The sequence below is a fragment of the Garra rufa genome, chromosome 10, assembly GCF_049309525.1.
Source record: "Garra rufa chromosome 10, GarRuf1.0, whole genome shotgun sequence".
Taxonomy (NCBI): Eukaryota; Metazoa; Chordata; class Actinopteri; order Cypriniformes; family Cyprinidae; genus Garra; species Garra rufa.
In genome coordinates this window covers 36,058,273-36,081,539 of record NC_133370.1, presented here as the reverse complement: position 1 = coordinate 36,081,539, position 23,267 = coordinate 36,058,273, and the positions used below count along the sequence as shown (strand labels likewise).

General features: G+C 36.5%; 1 protein-coding gene across 1 annotated transcript in view; it reads right to left on the bottom strand.

Moving 5' to 3' along the window:
• Positions 1-23,267, bottom strand: part of fgf12a (fibroblast growth factor 12a) — a 224,192-nt gene that overhangs the window by 95,157 nt on the left and 105,768 nt on the right. The window lies entirely within an intron of this gene.

The window sequence follows — 23,267 nt, the reverse complement described above, 5'->3', positions numbered from 1 at the left end:
CAATATACAAAGACTGAAAGAGTTCGTGACCCTTTATATTTTCTCAAAGATCAGACTCTCAAAGTTCAGACATATTTATGTAGATTAAACTACAGCAATATGCAATGTGCATCTTCCTCAAAGATGGTCTTAAGCAAAACAGCATGTTCCACTGGTCTCTCTCCCTTTCACCCCTCCCCCCTTCAGTCACTCTTAGTGTCAACACAGACAGTCAGCCCAGTGAAAGCAGGTTACTGATTACATTTTTTAATTTTCTTTAATTCATAGAAGCTTGAATAATTATGATATTACCATCACTTGCTCATAATGATTAGATCTCTATGTGAAAAAAGTTTTAAAGAGTTTGGATGCTGCACTTTAAAGATATAAAAAAAATAGGGTTATGTTTTTTACCACATCTTTAAAAAATCACCACATCAACACCGTTCAAGATATCCCAAATCCGCTCGCAATTTAACATCTTCAGAATCTTCTCTTCATGTTAAAAAAGTTTGGTGTGAAAAGCTTTTTGTTCTTAGAAGGAGTGTGAATTTGTTTACAGCCTGATTTTTCAAAAAATCCACATTCAAATCAAAATAGCCGGCTTCCTGTTGGTCTTAGCTAATGAGTTTAATTTAGAAAGTTGTCCAGATTGATGAGAACAATATATGTACAGAGTTTGGTGACTGTAGGAAAAACTAACCCCCCAACTTTTGTCAAAAGATGGCGCTATAGAGTGCCTGTTCCACGCCCATTTATGACCTTTTGCCAGTGTCTAACTATCATTAATATTGATGTGTGTGTTGAGTTTCATGAAATTCTAAGCATGTTATCTGCCTCGAAAAGACAGGAATCTAATTTTAAAGTTTGACACGTTGCCATGGCAACAGCATTTGATTTATCATCGTACCCTTTACATATTCTTATCGGCCGTGTTTTGACATTATTTTGATGAAGTTTAAAGAAAATCAAGTAAAATTAAGAGGCTAATTTCAACGCATTTTGAAAATGACACGCTTCCTGCTACCAGTTGGTGGCGCTATAACTTTGACTCATAATAGTCACATTTATGGAATCGGCATCATACAACGAACAATCTGGTGAAGTTTCATCAGAATCAGGCAATGTGTGCAACAGTTATTAGACACTTCCTGTTTCTCATTTCTCGCCATAACTTTGTCGCCTTGCCACGGCCAAACCGTTCGAGATATCAAAAATCCCCTCGCAATTTAGCGTCCCCAATGTCTTGAGATCATGCTGACCGAGTTTGGTGACAATCGTATGGAAATCCTGGGAGGAGTACGTTAAATTCCAGAGCATGCGCTTTTTACACAGCCCTAAATATCTCACTTCCAGTTGCATTAAGAAAATGACATAGAGTACAAAAGTTGTTCAGCTCAATGAGTTCTATATGTGTACCGAGTTTCATATGTGTACGTTCAAGTATGTGAGCTATATGGCCCTCAAAATTCCAGGGGGCGCTGTAGAGTCCCCTTGCCACGCCCCGGTACCAGCCTCTGTGACATCCTGATGGCCGCAGATTCCGACATGTGTGCAAATTTTCAAGAGTTTTTGAGCATGTTAAGACCCCCTTAAGTGCCCGGAAGGTTAACAAAAAAAAAAAAATTAAAGCTGCAAGCAGCGATGACCGGGCCCTCACCGTCTGTGCAGTCACCATCCCGATAGCATCAGGAAAACGGTGCCCAGTTGGCACATGCATTCACAGTAACCCTTTGGACTAACCCTAACTGTCTCTCCTCCTCTCTGACTCTTTCTCTTACCACCCATCCCCCATCCTTACACTCAGCCACTTACCACACAAACACACACATAGAGTGCAGAGCAGAGTGAGATCAGTTATTTGTATGAAAAAAGTTTCAAAGAGTTAGGATGCTGCACTTTAAATATATAATAAATCATTGAAAATTGAAAATGGAAAATGAAATTCTAAGCACACTATCTGCCTCAAAAACACAGGAAACAAATATTTGAATGTATTTTTTTTATTTATTTGCCATGGCAACTGCATTTGATGCATCAGGGACGCCTTTACAGACTCTCATCGGCCGTGTTTTTACATTATTCTGATGAAGTTTGAAGAAAATCGAGTACAAATATATTGTTCGTTGTTAATTCGTGTTTGTTAGTTCATTACCCATTGTTAACAAAAGAGACCCTATTTTAAATAGTTACCATGTTTTATGGTCTACAAGCATTTTTAAATATTATTTTAATAATATATAAGCATCTGTGAAATAATTATAAACAAATATATTAAAAATAAATACATATTGGCTTAGTTGATTTTTTTGGCCTTTTTGTATTTGTTTCTCATTCTAAATAAGTGAACTGAGCAGTATAGTGTCATACTTATAAGATTTTTTGTTCTATCAGTGAGTGTGTATATATGTATTTAAATCATATAATTTTTCCTTAAAAACTAAAAAAAAGATTTTAATGCTCTTTAAGCACCTATACAAAATAATTACGTAAAAGTACATTGACAGTACAGTACATATCAACTGATTCTATGGATTATTGTCATTCCTATACACTGACAATGAGCTAAATAGCATTAGAGGTCAAACGATTCCTTATTTTATGAGGACCTCTAGTGTTCATCCCTGGTATTAGAGCTTTAATCTGACAAATTTATGTGACACTTTTAATGTTTTTGGGGCCTCTGAGCATGATAAAATTTTGAAACTATACATATTTACTAAGAATTTCTTGTTCTTTATATGTAAAAAGTTTTGATGAGTTAGAATAATGCAATTTAAAGATATATGAAAATAACTCTTCATCTTTTTTATTGTTACTTTCATAAATCACCACATCAACACCGTTCAAGATATCCCAAAGCCGTTCACAATATAGGGAACATTTTCCCTATATTCTGAGGATGATGATAAGAACATGTAATTCATGATGATAACAAAATGTTATTATTGCTTGCTTTACGTCCACCACTTCTGCTTAAATGTCATCGTTACCTATCTGTTCAATTTGTGTGTGGATATTGCTTTGCAATTTGCTTTGCTTTAAAAATCAAGTTGAGTATTGTAATGGGGCGATATATATATATATATATATATATATATATATATATATATATATATAACTCATCTTAAAATGGTATAATTTTCAGATGTTTTGAACAGATAACAGCAAAGTTTGTTTTGTTGTCAAAGTTTATCTTGAAATTGTTAGTGTTTTTTTATTGAATCTAAAATTTAATTTATGAAAATAAATGTCTATCAATGAAGATAAATCGCTCATGCTAAAAAGTTGTATTTTTCTTAATCTTTTGCTTTGTGACTGAATGGGACAAGTTCATGGTACAGTTAAGTAAAAAAAAAATAAAAAAACAACAACTGCAATATACAAAGACTGAAAGAGTTCGTGACCCTTTATATTTTCTCAAAGATCAGACTCTCAAAGTTCAGACATATTTATGTAGATTAAACTACAGCAATATGCAATGTGCATCTTCCTCAAAGATGGTCTTAAGCAAAACAGCATGTTCCACTGGTCTCTCTCCCTTTCACCCCTCCCCCCTTCAGTCACTCTTAGTGTCAACACAGACAGTCAGCCCAGTGAAAGCAGGTTACTGATTACATTTTTTAATTTTCTTTAATTCATAGAAGCTTGAATAATTATGATATTACCATCACTTGCTCATAATGATTAGATCTCTATGTGAAAAAAGTTTTAAAGAGTTTGGATGCTGCACTTTAAAGATATAAAAAAAATAGGGTTATGTTTTTTACCACATCTTTAAAAAATCACCACATCAACACCGTTCAAGATATCCCAAATCCGCTCGCAATTTAACATCTTCAGAATCTTCTCTTCATGTTAAAAAAGTTTGGTGTGAAAAGCTTTTTGTTCTTAGAAGGAGTGTGAATTTGTTTACAGCCTGATTTTTCAAAAAATCCACATTCAAATCAAAATAGCCGGCTTCCTGTTGGTCTTAGCTAATGAGTTTAATTTAGAAAGTTGTCCAGATTGATGAGAACAATATATGTACAGAGTTTGGTGACTGTAGGAAAAACTAACCCCCCAACTTTTGTCAAAAGATGGCGCTATAGAGTGCCTGTTCCACGCCCATTTATGACCTTTTGCCAGTGTCTAACTATCATTAATATTGATGTGTGTGTTGAGTTTCATGAAATTCTAAGCATGTTATCTGCCTCGAAAAGACAGGAATCTAATTTTAAAGTTTGACACGTTGCCATGGCAACAGCATTTGATTTATCATCGTACCCTTTACATATTCTTATCGGCCGTGTTTTGACATTATTTTGATGAAGTTTAAAGAAAATCAAGTAAAATTAAGAGGCTAATTTCAACGCATTTTGAAAATGACACGCTTCCTGCTACCAGTTGGTGGCGCTATAACTTTGACTCATAATAGTCACATTTATGGAATCGGCATCATACAACGAACAATCTGGTGAAGTTTCATCAGAATCAGGCAATGTGTGCAACAGTTATTAGACACTTCCTGTTTCTCATTTCTCGCCATAACTTTGTCGCCTTGCCACGGCCAAACCGTTCGAGATATCAAAAATCCCCTCGCAATTTAGCGTCCCCAATGTCTTGAGATCATGCTGACCGAGTTTGGTGACAATCGTATGGAAATCCTGGGAGGAGTACGTTAAATTCCAGAGCATGCGCTTTTTACACAGCCCTAAATATCTCACTTCCTGTTGCGTTAAGAAAATGACATAGAGTACAAAAGTTGTTCAGCTCAATGAGTTCTATATGTGTACCGAGTTTCATATGTGTACGTTCAAGTATGTGTGCTATATGGCCCTAAAAATTCCAGGGGGCGCTGTAGAGTCCCCTTGCCACGCCCCGGTACCAGCCTCTGTGACGTCCTGATGGCCGCAGATTCCGACATGTGTGCAAATTTTCAAGAGTTTTTGAGCATGTTAAGACCCCCTTAAGTGCCCGGAAGGTTAACAAAAAAAATTAAAGCTGCAAGCAGCGATGAACGGGCCCTCGCACACGGGCTCACCGCCGACCAGTGGCTTTAGGAACACAGCTAATGGTGGGCAGTATGCTTTTAATACAGTAAAAATAGGAGAAATATGTCAAAGTCACTTAAATGTGCCAAATTTCCTGCTGCCAGCTGGTGGCGCTATGCCTATAACTGATTATTGGCATGTAGATGTGTTCAGGCTGGCACTTTCATCAAACATATGAAGTTTGGTGCAGATTGACCTTGGTATGTTTGAGTTAGTGAAAGATATGATATATCCTGCTGCCAACAGGTGGCGCTATGATAATATCTGAATATTGGCCTTTAGGTATCTTCAGGCCAGGACTCTTACCAAACCTGTGAAGTTTGAGGCAGATCGGACATTTTATGGCTGAGTTATGACAACTTCTATGTCCATGGCGAAACATCAAACTTTGTCACGCCGCCACAGACACGCCCTTTAACGAAAACTCAAGATCTTCGCAATTTAACATCTCTAAGGCCTCTAGATCAGACTGAGCAAATATAAAGTTGATATCATTAAATCTCTAGGAGGAGTTTGCTATAAGTCATTTCCTGTTGCCAACAGGTGGCGCTGTGATTATAATAGAATATTGGCCTTCAGATTTGTTCAGGCCAGGACTCTTATCGAACATGAAGTTTGAGGCAAATCGGACATTTTATGGCTGAGTTATAACAAGTTTTATATCCATGGCGAGACCTCGAAATTTGTCAGGCCGCCACGGACACGCCCTTCAACGAAAACTCAAGATCTTCGCAATTTAACATCACTAAAGCCTTTTGATTAGACTGACCGATTTTGGTGTTGATCTGTATAAATCTCTAGGAGGAGTTTGTTGCAGAGTACAGCATGACACTTCCTGTTGCCAGCAGGTGGCGCTATGACTATAACTGAATATGGACATATAGATGTCATCAGGTCAGGAGTGTTATCACACATGTAAAGTTTGGGACAGATCGGACATTTTATGCCTGAGTTATAACAACTTCCTTTTTCATGGCGAAGCATCGAAATTTGCCAGGCCGCCACGGACACGCCCTCCGATGAAAACTCTAGATCTTCGCAATTTAACGTCACAAAGGGCTTTAGATTAGACTCAGCAAATTTGGCGTTGATCCGAATAAATCTCTATTAGGAGTTCGTTCAAGTACGAGGCCTGAAAATGGCAAAAATGACACAAAATTTGCTGAGAAAATTAAAAATAACCGACTTCCTGTTGGGTGTCAAATTTTGCTCCAAGAGGCTTTTTTGTAGGTATTGGTGTGTTACATGTGTGTACCTATTTTCGTGCATGTATGTGAATCACAGTTGAATGCGCACACCGTGGAACGTGTAAAGGTGGCGCTGTCGAGCCATTTTGCCACACCCACTTCTGCAACCCATATCAGACGTAAATTTTCGCCAGGTCTGATGTGTGTGCGAAGTTTCATGAGTTTTCGGGTATGTCTAAGCCCTCAAAAATGCGATTCATTTTGGAGAATAATAATAATTAAAGCTGCAAGCAGCGATGACCGGGCCCTCGCCGTCTGTGCAGTCGCCATCCCGATAGCATCAGGAAAACGGTGCCCAGTTGGCACATGCATTCACAGTAACCCTTTGGACTAACCCTTACTGTCTCTCCTCCTGCAGAGCAGAGTGAGATCAGATATGTTTTTTTTCTTTCATTCGTGGAGTTTTGTATAATTATGAAATGAACTGTGTTTGATCAGAATGAATAGTTATTTGTATGAAAAAAGTTTCAAAGAGTTAGGATGCTGCACTTTAAATATATAATAAATCATTGAAAATTGAAAATGGAAAATGAAATTTTAAGCACGCTATCTGCCTTAAATATCACAGGAAACAAATATTTTAATGTATTTTTTATTTTTATTTATTTGCCATGGCAACAGCATTTGATGCATCTGGGCTTTTACATTATTCTGATGAAGTTTGAAGAAAATCGAGTACAAATATATTGTTCGTTGTTTGTTCGTGTTTGTTAGTTCATTAGCCATTGTTAACAAAAGAGACCCTATTTTAAATAGTTACCATGTTTTATGGTCTACAAGCATTTTTAAATATTATTTTAATAATCTATAAGCATCTGTGAAATAATTATAAACAAATATATTAAAAATAAATACATATTAACTTAGTTGATTTTTTGTTTGGCCTTTTTGTATTTGTTTCTCATTCTAATTAAGTGAACTGAGCAGTATAGTGTCATACTTATAAGATTGTTTGTTCTACCAGTGAGAGTGTATATATATGTATTTAAATCATATAATTTTCCCTTAAAAGATAAAAAAAAGATTTTAATGCTCTTTAAGCACCTATACAAAATAATTATGTAAAAGTACACTGACAGTACAGTCTATATCAACTGATTCTATGGATTATTGTCATTCTTATACACTGACAATGAGCTAAATAGCATTAGAGGTCAAACGATTCCTTATCTTATGAGGACCTCTAGTGTTCATCCCTGGTATTAGAGCTTTAATTTGACAAATTTAAATGACACTTTTAATGTTTTTGGGGCCTCTGAGCATGATAACATTTTGAAACTACACGTATATCCTAAGGATTTCTTGTTCTTTATATGTAAAATGTTTTGATGAGTTAGAATAATGCAATTTAAAGATAAATGAAAATATCTCTTCATCTTTTTTATTGTTACTTTCATAAATCACCACATCAACATCGTTCAAGATATCCCAAAGCCGTTCACAATATAGGGAACATTTTCCCAATATTCTGATGATGATGATAAGAACATGTAATTCATGATGATAACAAAATGTTATTATTGCTTGCTTTACGTCCACCACTTCTGCTTAAATGTCATTGTTACCTATCTGTACAATTTTTGTGTGGATATTGCTTTGCTGGTGACTCCTGTTATAAGACATCACTCTTAAGCACTACATAACTAAGAATCAATAAGGAAGACGGTGCCCAGTTGGCACATGCATTCACAGTAACCCTCTGCTAGTTTGGATTTTAAGTTTACAGAATTGAAAGGGTTAGACTTTAAAATCAACACACAGACACATACACACAAAATATAAAATGTTGCCATCCAGTTTCATTTGTTAACATTAACTATATTAGTTAACATGACCAATAAATAAATAGCATTTATTAATGTTAATTAATATTAAGCTAAAAAAAGTATTTATATATAGTTTATGTACTGTGAATTAACATGAACACAGTTAATGTGGGTGTACAGCAATACACAATAAAGTGCTCTATAAACGCTTCATTCCTTCAAAATATCTTTAAAAATCAAGTTGAGTATTTTAATGGGGCGATATATATATAACTGATCTTAAAATGATGGTTTTCAGATGTTTTGAACAGATAACAGCAAAGTTTTTGTTGTCAAAGTTTGTCTTGAAATTTTTAATTATTATAATTTTATATTTAATAAATAACACTATGAAAATATTGTCTACAATGAAGATAAATCACTCATGCTTAAAAGTTGTATTTTTCTTAATCTTTTGCTATGTGACTGAATAGGACAAGTTCATGGTATAGTTCAGTAAAAAAATAAATAAAAAACAACAACTGCAAAATACAAACAATGAAAGACTTAATGACCCTTTATATTTTCTCAAAATATCAGACACTCAAAGATCAGACATATTTATGTAATTAAAGTACATATATGTGCATTTCTAACTCAAAGATGGTCTGTAGCATGGCTCTCTACTCTGTCACCCTCTCTGCCTCTCACCCCTCCCCCCTGCAATAATGAGCTTCTCTCAGCCTGACTGAACGCACATACATACAGTAGAGACATTCACCCAGAGTGACAGCAGGTTTCTGATTTCGATTTTTAATTTTCATTAATTCATTGAAGCTTGTAGAAAATTTATATTAACACCACTTGCTCAGAATGATTAGATCTCTGTGTGAAAAAAGTTGTAAAGAGTTTGGATGCTGCACTTTAAAGATATAAATAAAATGACGGTTATGTTTTTTACTACATCTTTAAAAAATTACCACGTCAACACCATTCAAGATATCCAAAATCCGCTCGCAATTTAACATCTTCAGAATCTTCTCTTCATGTTAAAAAAGTTTGGTGTGAATAGCTGGTTGTTCTTAGAAGAAGTGTGAATTTGTTTACAGCCTGATTTTTCCAAAAAAACACATTCAAATGGAAATAGCCGGCTTCCTGTTGGTCTTAGCTAATGAGTTTAATTTAGAAAGTTGTCCAGATTGATGAGAACAATATATGTACAGAGTTTGGTGACTGTAGGAAAAACTAACCCCCCAACTTTTGTCAAAAGATGGCGCTATAGAGTGCCTGCTCCACGCCCATTTATGACCTTTTGCCAGTGTCAAACTATCATTAATATTGATGTGTGTGTTGAGTTTCATGAAATTCTTAGCATGTTATCTGCCTCGAAAAGACAGGAATCTAATTTTAAAGTTTGAGACGTTGCCATGGCAACAGCATTTGATTTATCATCGACCCCTTTACATATTCTTATCAGCCGTGTTTTGACATGATTTTGATGAAGTTTAAAGAAAATCAAGTAAAATTAAGAGGCTGATTTCAAAGCATTTTGAAAATGACACGCTTCCTGCTGCCAGTTGGTGGCGCTATAACTTTGACTCATAATAGTCACATTTATGGAATCGGCATCATACAACGAACAATCTGGTGAAGTTTCATCAGAATCAGGCAATGTGTGCAACAGTTATTAGACACTTCCTGTTTCTCATTTCTCGCCATAACTTTGTCGCCTTGCCACGGCCAAACCGTTCGAGATATCAAAAATCCCCTCGCAATTTAGCGTCCCCAATGTCTTGAGATCATGCTGACCGAGTTTGGTGACAATCCTATCGAAACCCTGGGAGGAGTAGGTTAAATTCCAGAGCATACGCTTTTTACACAGCCCTAAATATCTCACTTCCTGTTGCGTGGAGAAAATGACATAGAGTACAAAAGTTGTTCAGCTCAATGAGTTCTATATGTGTACCGAGTTTCATATGTGTACGTTCAAGTATGTGTGCTATATGGCCCTCAAAATTCCAGGGGGCGCTGTAGAGTCCCCTTGCCACGCCCCGGTACCAGCCTCTGTGGCGTCCTGATGGCCGCAGATTCCGACGTCTGTGCAAATTTTCAAGAGTTTTTGAGTATGTTAAGACCCCCTTAAGTGCCCGGAAGGTTAACAAAAAATAATAAAAAAAAAAAAAATTAAAGCTGCAAGCAGCGTTGACCGGGCCCTCGCCGTCTGGCAGTCGCCATACTGATAGCATCTGGAAAACGGTGCCCAGGTGGCACATGCATTCACAGTAACCCTTTGGACTAACCCTAACTGTCTCTCCTCCTGTCTGACTCTTTCTCTTACCACCCATCCCACCTCCTTACACTCAGCCACTTACCACACAAACACACACATAGAGTGCAGAGCAGAGTGAGATCAGATTTGTTTTTTAATTTTCTTTCATTCGTGGAGTTTTGTATAATTATGAAATGAACTGTGTTTAATCAGAATGAATAGTTATTTGTATGAAAAAAGTTTCAAAGAGTTAGGATGCTGCACTTTAAATATATAATAAATCATTGAAAATTGAAAATGGAAAATGAAATTCTAGGCACGCTATCTGCCTCAAAAACACAGGAAACAAATATTTGAATGTATTTTGTATTTTTATTTATTTGCCATGGCAACAGCATTTGATGCATCAGGGACGCCTTTACAGACTCTCATCGGCCGTGTTTTTACATCATTCTGATGAAGTTTGAAGAAAATCGAGTACAAATATATTGTTCGTTGTTCGTTCTTGTGTTCATTAACTAATGTTAACAAAAGAGACCCTATTTTAAATAGTTACCATGTTTTATGATCTACATCCATTTTTTAATATTATTTATTATTATTTATGATCTATAAGCATCTGTGAAATAATTATAAACAAATATATTAAAAATAAATACATATTAACTTAGTTGATGTATTTGTTTCTCATTCTAATTAAGTGAACTGAGCAGTATAGTGTCATACTTATAAGATTTTTTATTCTATCAGTGAGATTGTATATATGTATATAAATCATATAATTTTTCCTTAAAAGATTAAAAAAAGATTTTAATGCTCTTTAAGCACCTATACAAAATAATTATGTAAAAGTACACTGACAGTACAGTCTATATCAACTGATTCTATGGATTATTTTCATTCTTATACACTGAGAATGAGCTAAATAGCATTAGAGGTCAAACGATTCCTTATCTTATGAGGACCTCTAGTGTTCATCCCTGGTATTAGAGCTTTAATCTGACAAATTTATGTGACACTTTTAATGTTTTTGGGGCCTCTGAGCATGATAACATTTTGAAACTACACCTATTTCCTAAGAATTTCTTGTTCTTTATATGTAAAAAGTTTTGATGAGTAAGAATAATGCAATTTAAAGATATATGAAAATAACTCTTCATCTTTTTTATTGTTACTTTCATAAATCACCACATCAACACCGTTCAAGATGTCCCAAAGCCGTTCACAATTTAACATCTTCAGTATCTTGGCATCATGTTGACAAAGTTTGCTGTGAACTGTCTGATTCTGCTATGAGTGATATGAATTTATTCACAGCTATATTTAAAAACACAGGAAACAAATGTTAAAGTTTGACATGTTGCCATGGCAACAGCATTTGATGTATCAAGGACCCCTTCACAGATTCTCATCGGCCGTGTTTTGATATTATTCTGATGAAGTTTGAAGCAAATTGAGTAAAATAAAGAGGTTGATTTAAAAGTGTTTTGCAAGCAACACACTTCCTGCTGCCAGTTGGTGGCGCTATAACTTTGACTCATAATAGTCACATCTCTGTGATCGGTATCATACGACGAACAAACTGCTTAAGTTTGGTCAAAATCAGCTAAAGTGTGTCAAAATTATTAGACATTTCCTGTTTCTCATTTCTCGCCATAATTTGTCGCCCTGCCACGGCCAAACCGTTCGAGATAGCAAAAATCCCCTGGCAATTTTGCATTCCCAATATCTTGAGATCATGCTGACCGAGTTTGGTGGCCATCGGTGGAAAGGTCTAGGAGGAGTATTTCAAAATCCACAGCTTGATTTTTCCAAACATCCATATTTAAATAAAAATAGCTGACTTCCTGTTGGTCGTAGCTAATGGGTGTAAATTAGAAAGTTGTCCGGCTTGATGAGTCCAATATATGTACCGAGTTTGGTGACTGTAGGACAAAGTAACCCCCCAACTTTTGTCAAAAGGTGGCGCTATGGAGCGCCTGCTCCACGCCCATTTATGGGCTTTTATCAGTGTTTAACTGTCATTAATACAGATGTGTGTGTTGAGTTTCATGAAATTCTAAGCATTTTAAGTGGCTCAAAAACACAAAAAACTAAAGTTAAAGTTTGACACGTTGCCATGGCAACATGATAAAAGTTATGGATAACGCCCTTCACAGATTCTTATCGGTCGTGTTTTGACATTATTGTGATGAAGTTTGAAGCAAATTGAGTAAAATTAAGAGGCTGAGTTTAAAGCGTTTCAAAAACGTCACGCTTTCTGCTGCCAGTTGGTGGCGCTATAACTTTGACTCATAATAGTCACATCTCTGTGATCGGCATCAGACGATGAACAAACTGCTGAAGTTTTGTCAAAATCAGACAAAGTATGTCAAAGTTATTAGGCACTTCCTGTTTCTCATTTCTCGCCATAAATTTGTCGCCCCGTCACGGTCAAACCGTTCGAGATATCAAAAATCCCCTGGCAATTTTGCGTCCCCAATGTCTTGAGATCATGCTGACCGAGTTTGGTGGGCATCGGTGGAAAGGCCTAGTAGGAGTATTTCAAATTCCATTGCATACACTTTTTAGACATCCCTGAATAGCCGACTTCCTGTTTGGCGAAGCACGGACTATGAGTGTGAAATTTGTTCGGCCCGATGAGGTCTATATGTGTATGAATTTTGGTGACTGTAGGTCAACCGTTGTGCGCTCCAGAGCCCTTCAAAAGTCGCAATTTTTAACGCTGTGCCATGCCCCCCCCAGGTGACCCCCCCATGTCAAAGTCTGTCCGGCCCTGATGGCCGCAGGTTCCAATGTGTGTGCAAAGTTTCAAGAGTTTTTGTGTATGTTAAGGCCCCCGAAATCCCCCAAAACATTGAAAAAAAAATAATAATAATAATAATTAAAGCTGCAAGCAGCGTTGACCGGGCCCTCGCCGTCTGGCAGTCGCCATCCCGATAGCATCAGGAAAACGGTGCCCAGTTGACACATGCATTCACAATAACCCTTTGGACTAACCCTAACTGTCTCTCCTCCTGTCTGACTCTTTCTCTTACCACCCATCCCACCTCCTTACACTCAGCCACTTACCACACAAACACACACATAGAGTGCAGAGCAGAGTGAGATCAGATTTGTTTTTTAATTTTCTTTCATTCGTGGAGTTTTGTATAATTATGAAATGAACTGTGTTTAATCAGAATGAATAGTTATTTGTATGAAAAAAGTTTCAAAGAGTTAGGATGCTGCACTTTAAATATATAATAAATCATTGAAAATTGAAAATGGAAAATAAAATTCTAGGCACGCTATCTGCCTCAAAAACACAGGAAACAAATATTTGAATGTATTTTGTTTTTTTATTTATTTGCCATGGCAACAGCATTTGATGCATCAGGGACACCTTTACAGACTCTCATCGGCCGTGTTTTTACATCATTCTGATGAAGTTTGAAGAAAATCGAGTACAAATATATTGTTCGTTGTTCGTTCGTGTGTTAGTTCATTAACCAATGTTAACAAAAGAGACCCTATTTTAAATAGTTACCATGTTTTATGATCTACATCCATTTTTAAATATTATTTTAATGATCTATAAGCATCTGTGAAATAATTATAAACAAATATATTAAAAATAAATACATATTAACTTAGTTGATGTATTTGTTTCTCATTCTAATTAAGTGAACTGAGCAGTATAGTGTCATACTTATAAGATTTTTTATTCTATCAGTGAGATTGTATATATGTATATAAATCATATAATTTTTCCTTAAAAGATTAAAAAAGATTTTAATGCTCTTAAAGCACCTATACAAAATAATTATGTAAAAGTACACTGACAGTACAGTCTATATCAACTGATTCTATGGATTATTTTCATTCTTATACACTGAGAATGAGCTAAATAGCATTAGAGGTCAAACGATTCCTTATCTTATGAGGACCTCTAGTGTTCATCCCTGGTATTAGAGCTTTAATCTGACAAATTTATGTGACACTTTTAATGTTTTTGGGGCCTCTGAGCATGATAACATTTTGAAACTACACGTATTTCCTAAGAATTTCTTGTTCTTTATATGTAAAAAGTTTTGATGAGTTAGAATAATGCAATTTAAAGATATATGAAAATAACTCTTCATCTTTTTTATTGTTACTTTCATAAATCACCACATCAACACCGTTCAAGATGTCCCAAAGCCGTTCACAATTTAACATCTTCAGTATCTTGGCATCATGTTGACAAAGTTTGGTGTGAACTGTCTGATTCTGCTATGAGTGATATGAATTTATTCACAGCTATATTTAAAAACACAGGAAACAAATGTTAAAGTTTGACATGTTGCCATGGCAACAGCATTTGATGTATCAAGGACCCCTTCACAGATTCTCATCGGCCGTGTTTTGATATTATTCTGATGAAGTTTGAAGCAAATTGAGTAAAATTAAGAGGTTGATTTAAAAGCGTTTTGCAAGCAACACACTTCCTGCTGCCAGTTGGTGGCGCTATAACTTTGACTCATAATAGTCACATCTCTGTGATCGGTATCATACGACGAACAAACTTCTTAAGTTTGGTCAAAATCAGATAAAGTGTGTCAAAATTATTAGACATTTCCTGTTTCTCATTTCTCGCCATAATTTGTCGCCCTGCCACGGCCAAACCGTTCGAGATACCAAAAATCCCCTGGCAATTTTGCATTCCCAATATCTTGAGATCATGCTGACCGAGTTTGGTGGCCATCGGTGGAAAGGTCTAGGAGGAGTATTTCAAATTCCACAGCTTGATTTTTCCAAAAATCCATATTTAAATAAAAATAGCTGACTTCCTGTTGGTCGTAGCTAATGGGTGTAAATTAGAAAGTTGTCCGGCTTGATGAGTCCAATATATGTACCGAGTTTGGTGACTGTAGGACAAAGTAACCCCCCAACTTTTGTCAAAAGGTGGCGCTATGGAGCGCCTGCTCCACGCCCATTTATGGGCTTTTATCAGTGTTTAACTGTCATTAATACAGATGTGTGTGTTGAGTTTCATGAAATTCTAAGCATTTTAAGTGGCTCAAAAACACAAAAAACTAAAGTTAAAGTTTGACACGTTGCCATGGCAACATGATAAAAGTTATGGATAACGCCCTTCACAGATTCTTATCCGTCGTGTTTTGACATTATTGGGATGAAGTTTGAAGCAAATTGAGTAAAATTAAGAGGCTGAGTTTAAAGCGTTTCAAAAACGTCACGCTTTCTGCTGCCAGTTGGTGGCGCTATAACTTTGATTCATAATAGTCACATCTCTGTGATCGGCATCAGACGATGAACAAACTGCTGAAGTTTGGTCAAAATCAGACAAAGTATGTCAAAGTTATTAGGCACTTCCTGTTTCTCATTTCTCGCCATAAATTTGTCGCCCCGTCACGGTCAAACCGTTCGAGATATCAAAAATCCCCTGGCAATTTTGCGTCCCCAATGTCTTGAGATCATGCTGACCGAGTTTGGTGGCCATCGGTGGAAAGGCCTAGTAGGAGTATTTCAAATTCCATTGCATGCACTTTTTAGACATCCCTGAATAGCCGACTTCCTGTTTGGCGAAGCACGGACTATGAGTGTGAAATTTGTTCGGCCCGATGAGGTCTATATGTGTATGAATTTTGGTGACTGTAGGTCAACCGTTGTGCGTTCCAGAGCCCTTCAAAAGTCACAATTTTTAACGCTGTGCCATGCCCCCCCCAGGTGACCCCCCCATGTCAAAGTCTGTCCGGCCCTGATGGCCGCAGGTTCCAATGTGTGTGCAAAGTTTCAAGAGTTTTCGTGTATGTTAAGGCCCCCGAAATCCCCCAAAACATTGAAAAAATAATAATAATAATAATTAAAGCTGCGAGCAGCGATGAACGGGCCCTCGCACCCGGGCTCACCGTCGACCGGTGGCTTTAGGAAAACAGCAAACGGTGGGCAGTATGCTTTTAATACAGTAAATATATGAGAAATATGTCATAAGTCATTTAAATGTGCCAAACTTCCCATTGGCAGCTGGTGGCGCTATGCCTATAAATGGCATGTAGATGTGTTCAGGCCAGCACTATTATCAAACATATGAAGTTTGGTGCAGATTGACCTTGGTATGTTTGAGTTAGTGAAAGATATGATATATCCTGGTGTCAACAGGTGGCGCTATGATAATATCTGAATATTGGCCTTTAGGTGTCTTCAGGCCAGGACTCTTACCAAACCTCTGAAGTTTGAGGCAGATCAGACATTTTATGGCTGAGTTATTACACCTATGTCCATGGCGAAACATCAAACTTTGTCAGGCCGCCACTGAAACTCAAGATCTTCACAATTTAACATCTCTAAGGCCTCTAGATCAGACTGACCAAATATAATGTTGATTTCATTAAATGTCTAGGAGGAGTTTGCTATAAACCTAATCCCCTGCAAGGACTTCAGATAATGCCAACTGTGAACCAAATGTGAACATTTTCCCTATATTCTGATGATGATGATAAGAACATGTAATTCATGATGATAACAAAATGTTATTATTGCTTGCATTACATTCACCACTTCTGCTTAAATCGTTACCTATCTGTACAATTTGTATGTGGATATTGCTTTGCTGGTGACTCCTGTTATAAGACATCACTCTTAAGCGCTACATAACTAAGAATCAATTAGGAAAACGGTGCACAGTTGGCAAATGCATTCACAGTAACCCTCTGCTTGTTTGGATTTTAAGTTTACTGAATTGAAAGGGTTACACTTGAAAATCAACACAGAGACACATACACACAATATATAAAATGTTGCCATCCAGTTTCATTTGTTAACATTAACTATATTAGTTAACATCAGTGTTGGGAGTAACGCATTACAAAAGTAATATGTTACAGTAGTTTATTACTTTTTGCTGTAACGCGGTAATATAACGCATTACTAATACAATTTGGGTAATAATATTACTCGTTACAATCTCAGTAACGCAAGTTACATCAACATATTTTAACTCAACATTAATTTGTGAATTAAAAAAGTCCACAAGTAAAATATTTTGTCTTCCTGTTGCTGGAATTCGATGGTTGAGATGACTGCAGAGACGGATTCTACATTTATGAGATGGACGCACTCCCGTTATGGAGAAACAGCACGAGTAACTCCTAGAAACATCTAGACTGGTGCCAGTAACACTAAACTAATGATGAGAGCTGCGGAGTCGGAGAAGAGAAAAAATGACGGACGAGCGCATAAGCAACAAAAAATAAGCTAAAAATGACTAAATCTGTTTTTATTAAATCATAGTCCGCATATAAAATGGATGAATACGCGAAATATATCTGATTTTCAAAACGAAAAGACTGAGTGACATATGCTGCTGAGTTTGGTTCACTTTTGTGTGGAGTGGCGCTCTACGAAAGTTCACGGAAAGGAAACCAAGATGACAGAAATAAAAGTAAACACACTGCAGTTATAAATGATCTGTATGACCAAAAATGACGGAGTTATTCCGCTATTCGATTGCCCCGGCGCCTCACGCACACACAGCGTTGCAAAAGTTGCAGTCTGTTAATTATAAGAATAAAATACAGTCACTGGTCAAATGAAATAGTGCGTACTGCATAGTATCCGTGCCGTCAGCCTGAGCTCGGGCCAAACACATATTTGCTCATGTGAGGAGGATGTTTTATAAGCGCGTTAAGTACAAATCCTGGTTTACATAATAGTTTAGCATTCAAATACATCACGAATATGGACACATTTAATTGGATTGATGCAGAATGAGAGAGGTAGGCTGCACGAGAACAACACCGTTTGTTTTTAGTTTCGCTTTTACCCTCATTCGTTTTGGCTTGTTTAGCAACTTGTATTCTTCATTCTTGGTTGTTCTGAAAACCATTTAAAATAGCCTATAGGCTATTCATTGTGTTTAATGATTGTACATTATAACACTTCGCTTTATTTACCGGTGTTATTTCTGAAAGTATTAATGAGTTTTGTGCTTATGTGTTTAACCTAAACTACAACGTAACATTAATAGACATACCGGTAGGCCTACCTAAATATGTTTTTATAATTTTATGCTAGCTATCCTAAATTTAATGTATAATGAGCAGCTATAAACTTTTTTTTGGCATTTTATAATCTGTGGATATTTTGATGAAAGTAACTCAACAGTAACTTAAAAGTAGTGTAACGCATTACAATTTAGAGACAGTAATATTGTAATGTAACTAATTACTATTAAAAGACAGTAACTAGTAATATATAATGTATTACGTTTTGGAAGTAACTTGCACAACACTGGTTAACATGAACAATAATTAAATAGCATTTATTAATGTTAATTAATATTAAGCTAAAAAAAAGTATTCATATATTGTTTAAAGGTAAATTAGTATCTTTTAGTTTATGTACTATGAATTAACATAAACATGAACACAGTTCATGTGGGTGTACAGCAATACACAATAAAGTGCTCTATAAACGCTTAATTCTTTCAAAATATCTTTAAAAATCAAGTTGAGTGTTTTAATGGGGCGATATATATATAACTGATCTTCAAATGATGGTTTTCGGATGTTTTGAACAGATAACAGCAAAGTTTGTTTTGTTGTCAAAGTTTGTCTTGAAATTTTTAATTATTATAATTTTATATTCAATAAATAACACTATGAAAATATTGTCTACAATGAAGATAAATCACTCATGCTTAAAAGTTGTATTTTTCTTAATCTTTTGCTATGTGACTGAATAGGACAAGTTCATGGTACAGTTCAGTAAAAATAAATAAAAAACAACAACTGCAAAATACAAACAATGAAAGATTTAATGACCCTTTATATTTTCTCAAAATATCAGACATATTTATGTCGATTACGCTACAGCAATGTGCATCTTCCTCAAAGATGGTCTTAAGCAAAACAGCATGTTCCACTGGTCTCTCTCCCTTACACCCCTCCCCCCTTCAGTCACTCTTCAGTGACTCAATGGTGACTGAACACAGACAGGCACAGGCAGAGTGACAGCAGGTTTCTAATTTCTTTTTTTAATTTTCTTTAATTCATAGAAGCTTGTATAAAATTGATATTTACACCACTTGCTCAGAATGATAAGATCTCTGTGTGAAAAAAGTTTTAAAGAGTTTGGATGCTGCACTTTAAAGATATAAAAAAAACGACGGTTATGTTTTTTACTACATCTTTAAAAAATCACCACGTCAACACCGTTCAAGATATCCAATATCCGCTCGCAATTTAACATCTTCAGAATCTTCTCTTCATGTTAAAAAAGTTTGGTGTGAATAGCTGGTTGTTCTTAGAAGAAGTGTGAATTTGTTTACAGCCTGATTTTTCCAAAAAAACACATTCAAATGGAAATATCCGGCTTCCTGTTGGTCTTAGCTAATGAGTTTAATTTAGAAAGTTGTCCAGATTGATGAGAACAATATATGTACAGAGTTTGGTGACTGTAGGAAAAACTAACCCCCCAACTTTTGTCAAAAGATGGCGCTATAGAGTGCCTGCTCCACGCCCATTTATGACCTTTTGCCAGTGTCTAACTATCATTAATATTGATGTGTGTGTTGAGTTTCATGAAATTCTTAGCATGTTATCTGCCTCGAAAAGACAGGAATCTAATTTTAAAGTTTGACACGTTGCCATGGCAACAGCATTTGATTTATCATCGACCCCTTTACATATTCTTATCGGCCGTGTTTTGACATGATTTTGATGAAGTTTAAAGAAAATCAAGTAAAATTAAGAGGCTGATTTCAAAGCATTTTGAAAATGACACGCTTACTGCTGCCAGTTGGTGGCGCTATAACTTTGACTTATAATAGTCACATTTATGGAATCGGCATCATACAACGAACAATCTGGTGAAGTTTCATCAGAATCCGGCAATGTGTGCAACAGTTATGAGACACTTCCTGTTTCTCATTTCTCGCCATAACTTTGTCGCCTTGCCACGGCCAAACCGTTCGAGATATCAAAAATCCCCTCGCAATTTAGTGTCCCCAATGTCTTGAGATCATGCTGACCGAGTTTGGTGACAATCGTATGGAAATCCTGGGAGGAGTACGTTAAATTCCAGAGCATGCGCTTTTTACACAGCCCTAAATATCTCACTTCCTGTTGCGTTGAGAAAATGACATAGAGTACAAAAGTTGTTCAGCTCAATGAGTTCTATATGTGTACCGAGTTTCATATGTGTACGTTCAAGTATGTGTGCTATATGGCCCTCAAAATTCCAGGGGGCGCTGTAGAGTCCCCTTGCCACGCCCCGGTACCAGCCTCTGTGACGTCCTGATGGCCGCAGATTCCGACGTGTGTGCAAATTTTCAAGAGTTTTTGAGTATGTTAAGACCCCCTTAAGTGCCCGGAAGGTTAACAAAAAAAAAAAAAAAAAAAAAATAAGAATCCTTAGAAGAACAATAGGGCCTTCGCCCTTTTGGGCTCGGGCCCTAATAAACGAAGCAGATCCAATAGGGTCCTCACACCATCGGTGCTCGGGCCCTAATAATAATAATAATAATAATAATAATAATAAACGAAGCAGATCCAATAGGGTCCTCACACCATCGGTGCTCGGGCCCTAATAATAAACGAAGCAGATCCAATAGGGTCCTCACACCATCGGTGCTCGGGCCCTAATAAACGAAGCAGATCCAATAGGGTCCTCACACCATCGGTGCTCGGGCCCTAATAATAATAATAAACGGAGCAGATCCAATAGGGTCCTCACACCATCGGTGCTCGGGCCCTAATAATAATAATAAACGAAGCAGATCCAATAGGGTCCTCACACCATCGGTGCTCGGGCCCTAATAATAATAATAATCCTTAGAAAAACAATAGGGCCTTCGCCCTTTTGGGCTCGGGCCCTAATAATAATCCTTAGAAAAACAATAGGGCCTTCGCCCTTTTGGGCTCGGGCCCTAATAAGAATCCTTAGAAGAACAATAGGGCCTTCGCCCTTTTGGGCTCGGGCCCTAATTAAAGCTGCGAGCAGCCATGAACGGGCCCTCGCACACGGGCTCACCGCCGACCGGTGGCTTTAGGAACACAGCAAATAGTGAGTAGTATGCTTTTAATACAGTAAAAATAGGAGAAATATGTCAAAGTCACTTAAATGTGCCAAATTTCCTGCTGCCAGCTGGTGGCGCTATGCCTGTAACTGATTATTGGCATGTAGATGTGTTCAGGCCGGCACTTTTATCAAACATATGAAGTTTGGTGCAGATTGACCTTGGTATGTTTGAGTTAGTGAAAGATATGATATATCCTGCTGCCAACAGGTGGCGCTATGATAATATCTGAATATTGGCCTTTACGTGTCTTCAGGCCAGGGCTCTAACCAAATCTGTGAATTTTGAGGCAGATCAGACATTTTATGGCTGAGTTACAACACCTATGTCCATGGCGAAACAACAAACTTTGTCAGGCCGCCACGGACACGCCCTTTAATGAAAACTCAAGATCTTCACAATTTAACATTAGACTGTAGATTAGACTGACCAAATATAATGTTGATATCATTAAATCTCTAGGAGGAGTTTGCTATAAACCTAACCCCCTGCAAAGACTTCAGATAAATGCCAACTGTGAACCAATATGCGACATTTTCCCTATATTCTGATGATGATGATAAGAACATGTAATTCATGATGATAACAAAATGTTATTATTGCTTGCATTACGTCCACCACTTCTGCTTAAATGTCATCGGTACCTATCTGTACAATTTGTGTGTGGATATTGCTTTGCTGGTGACTCCTGTTATAAGACATCACTCTTAAGCGCTACATAACTAAGAATCAATAAGGAAAATGGTGCCCAGTTGGCACATGCATTCACAGTAACCCTCTGCCAGTTTGGATTTAAACTTTACAGAATTGAAAGGGTTAAACTTTAAAATCAACACACAGACACATACACACAATATATACAATTTTGCCATCCAGTTTAATTTGTTAATATTAACTATATTGGCATGAACAATAATTAAATAGCATTTATTAATGTTAATTAATATTAACCTAAAACAAGTATTCATATATTGTTTAAAGGTAAATTAGTATCTTTCAACATTAGTTTATGTACTGTGAATTAACATGAACATGAACACAGTTCATGTGGGTGTACAGCAATACACAATAAACAGGGTGTCTACAGGTTTGACCAAGTTAAATTTAAGACATTTTAAGACTTTTTAATACCATTTTCAAACAAAATTTAAGACCAAATTGAAAGTCCCGCAAAAGTCTAGCACAAAACTATGAAGATATTTTAAAATATTATTTAACTGATTTTTCCTGGGAATATTCAACAGAAAACAATTTTATTTTTTACAAAATTATTTTCTATTCCATGACAATGTCAAGGCTCTCCCACACTTTGAAGCCAATGTAACAGTGTAACAAACACGGATTTTGAGTCACGGATCGGATCATTTTTCGGATCAGCAAAAAAAATAAATAAATTATTTTTTCCTAATTACTGAATGCTTACTTTAGGTACTTCTAATCCACAGCAAAAACTACTAGCTGAACTAAAGTTCAGTAACAAAACAAGAACAATTACACAAATGACAAGTGTAAATGAATACAACATAAAGTTAGTAATAAAATCATAAAGTTAGTAATAAAATCTATAACACTAGTATTCAGGAGTGGAACTTGAATCATTAATTGTAAAATAACTAGTGCTTCTCACTGCAGGTATTTATAGGACGCTGTCTCTTTAAGGCCAAATGCACGAAACGAATACTGGCACGCATCTCTTTCTCAGCTGTTTCGGTTCACTGAAGACATAACCGACTGTGTTTACCAGAATACCAAAACGGGTATTAAGACATGACTTTGTATGTACGTTTCAGTTCAAATAGAAGTTAGAGGAATCAATCTGTGTGAATCGCGCCTCTCTCTCTCTCTCTCTCTCTCTCTCTCTCTCTCAATCTCTCTCTCTCTCTCTCTCTCTTTGTGCGCGTGATCGCGTCAGGTGTCCGCGGCAGCGGTAAAAAA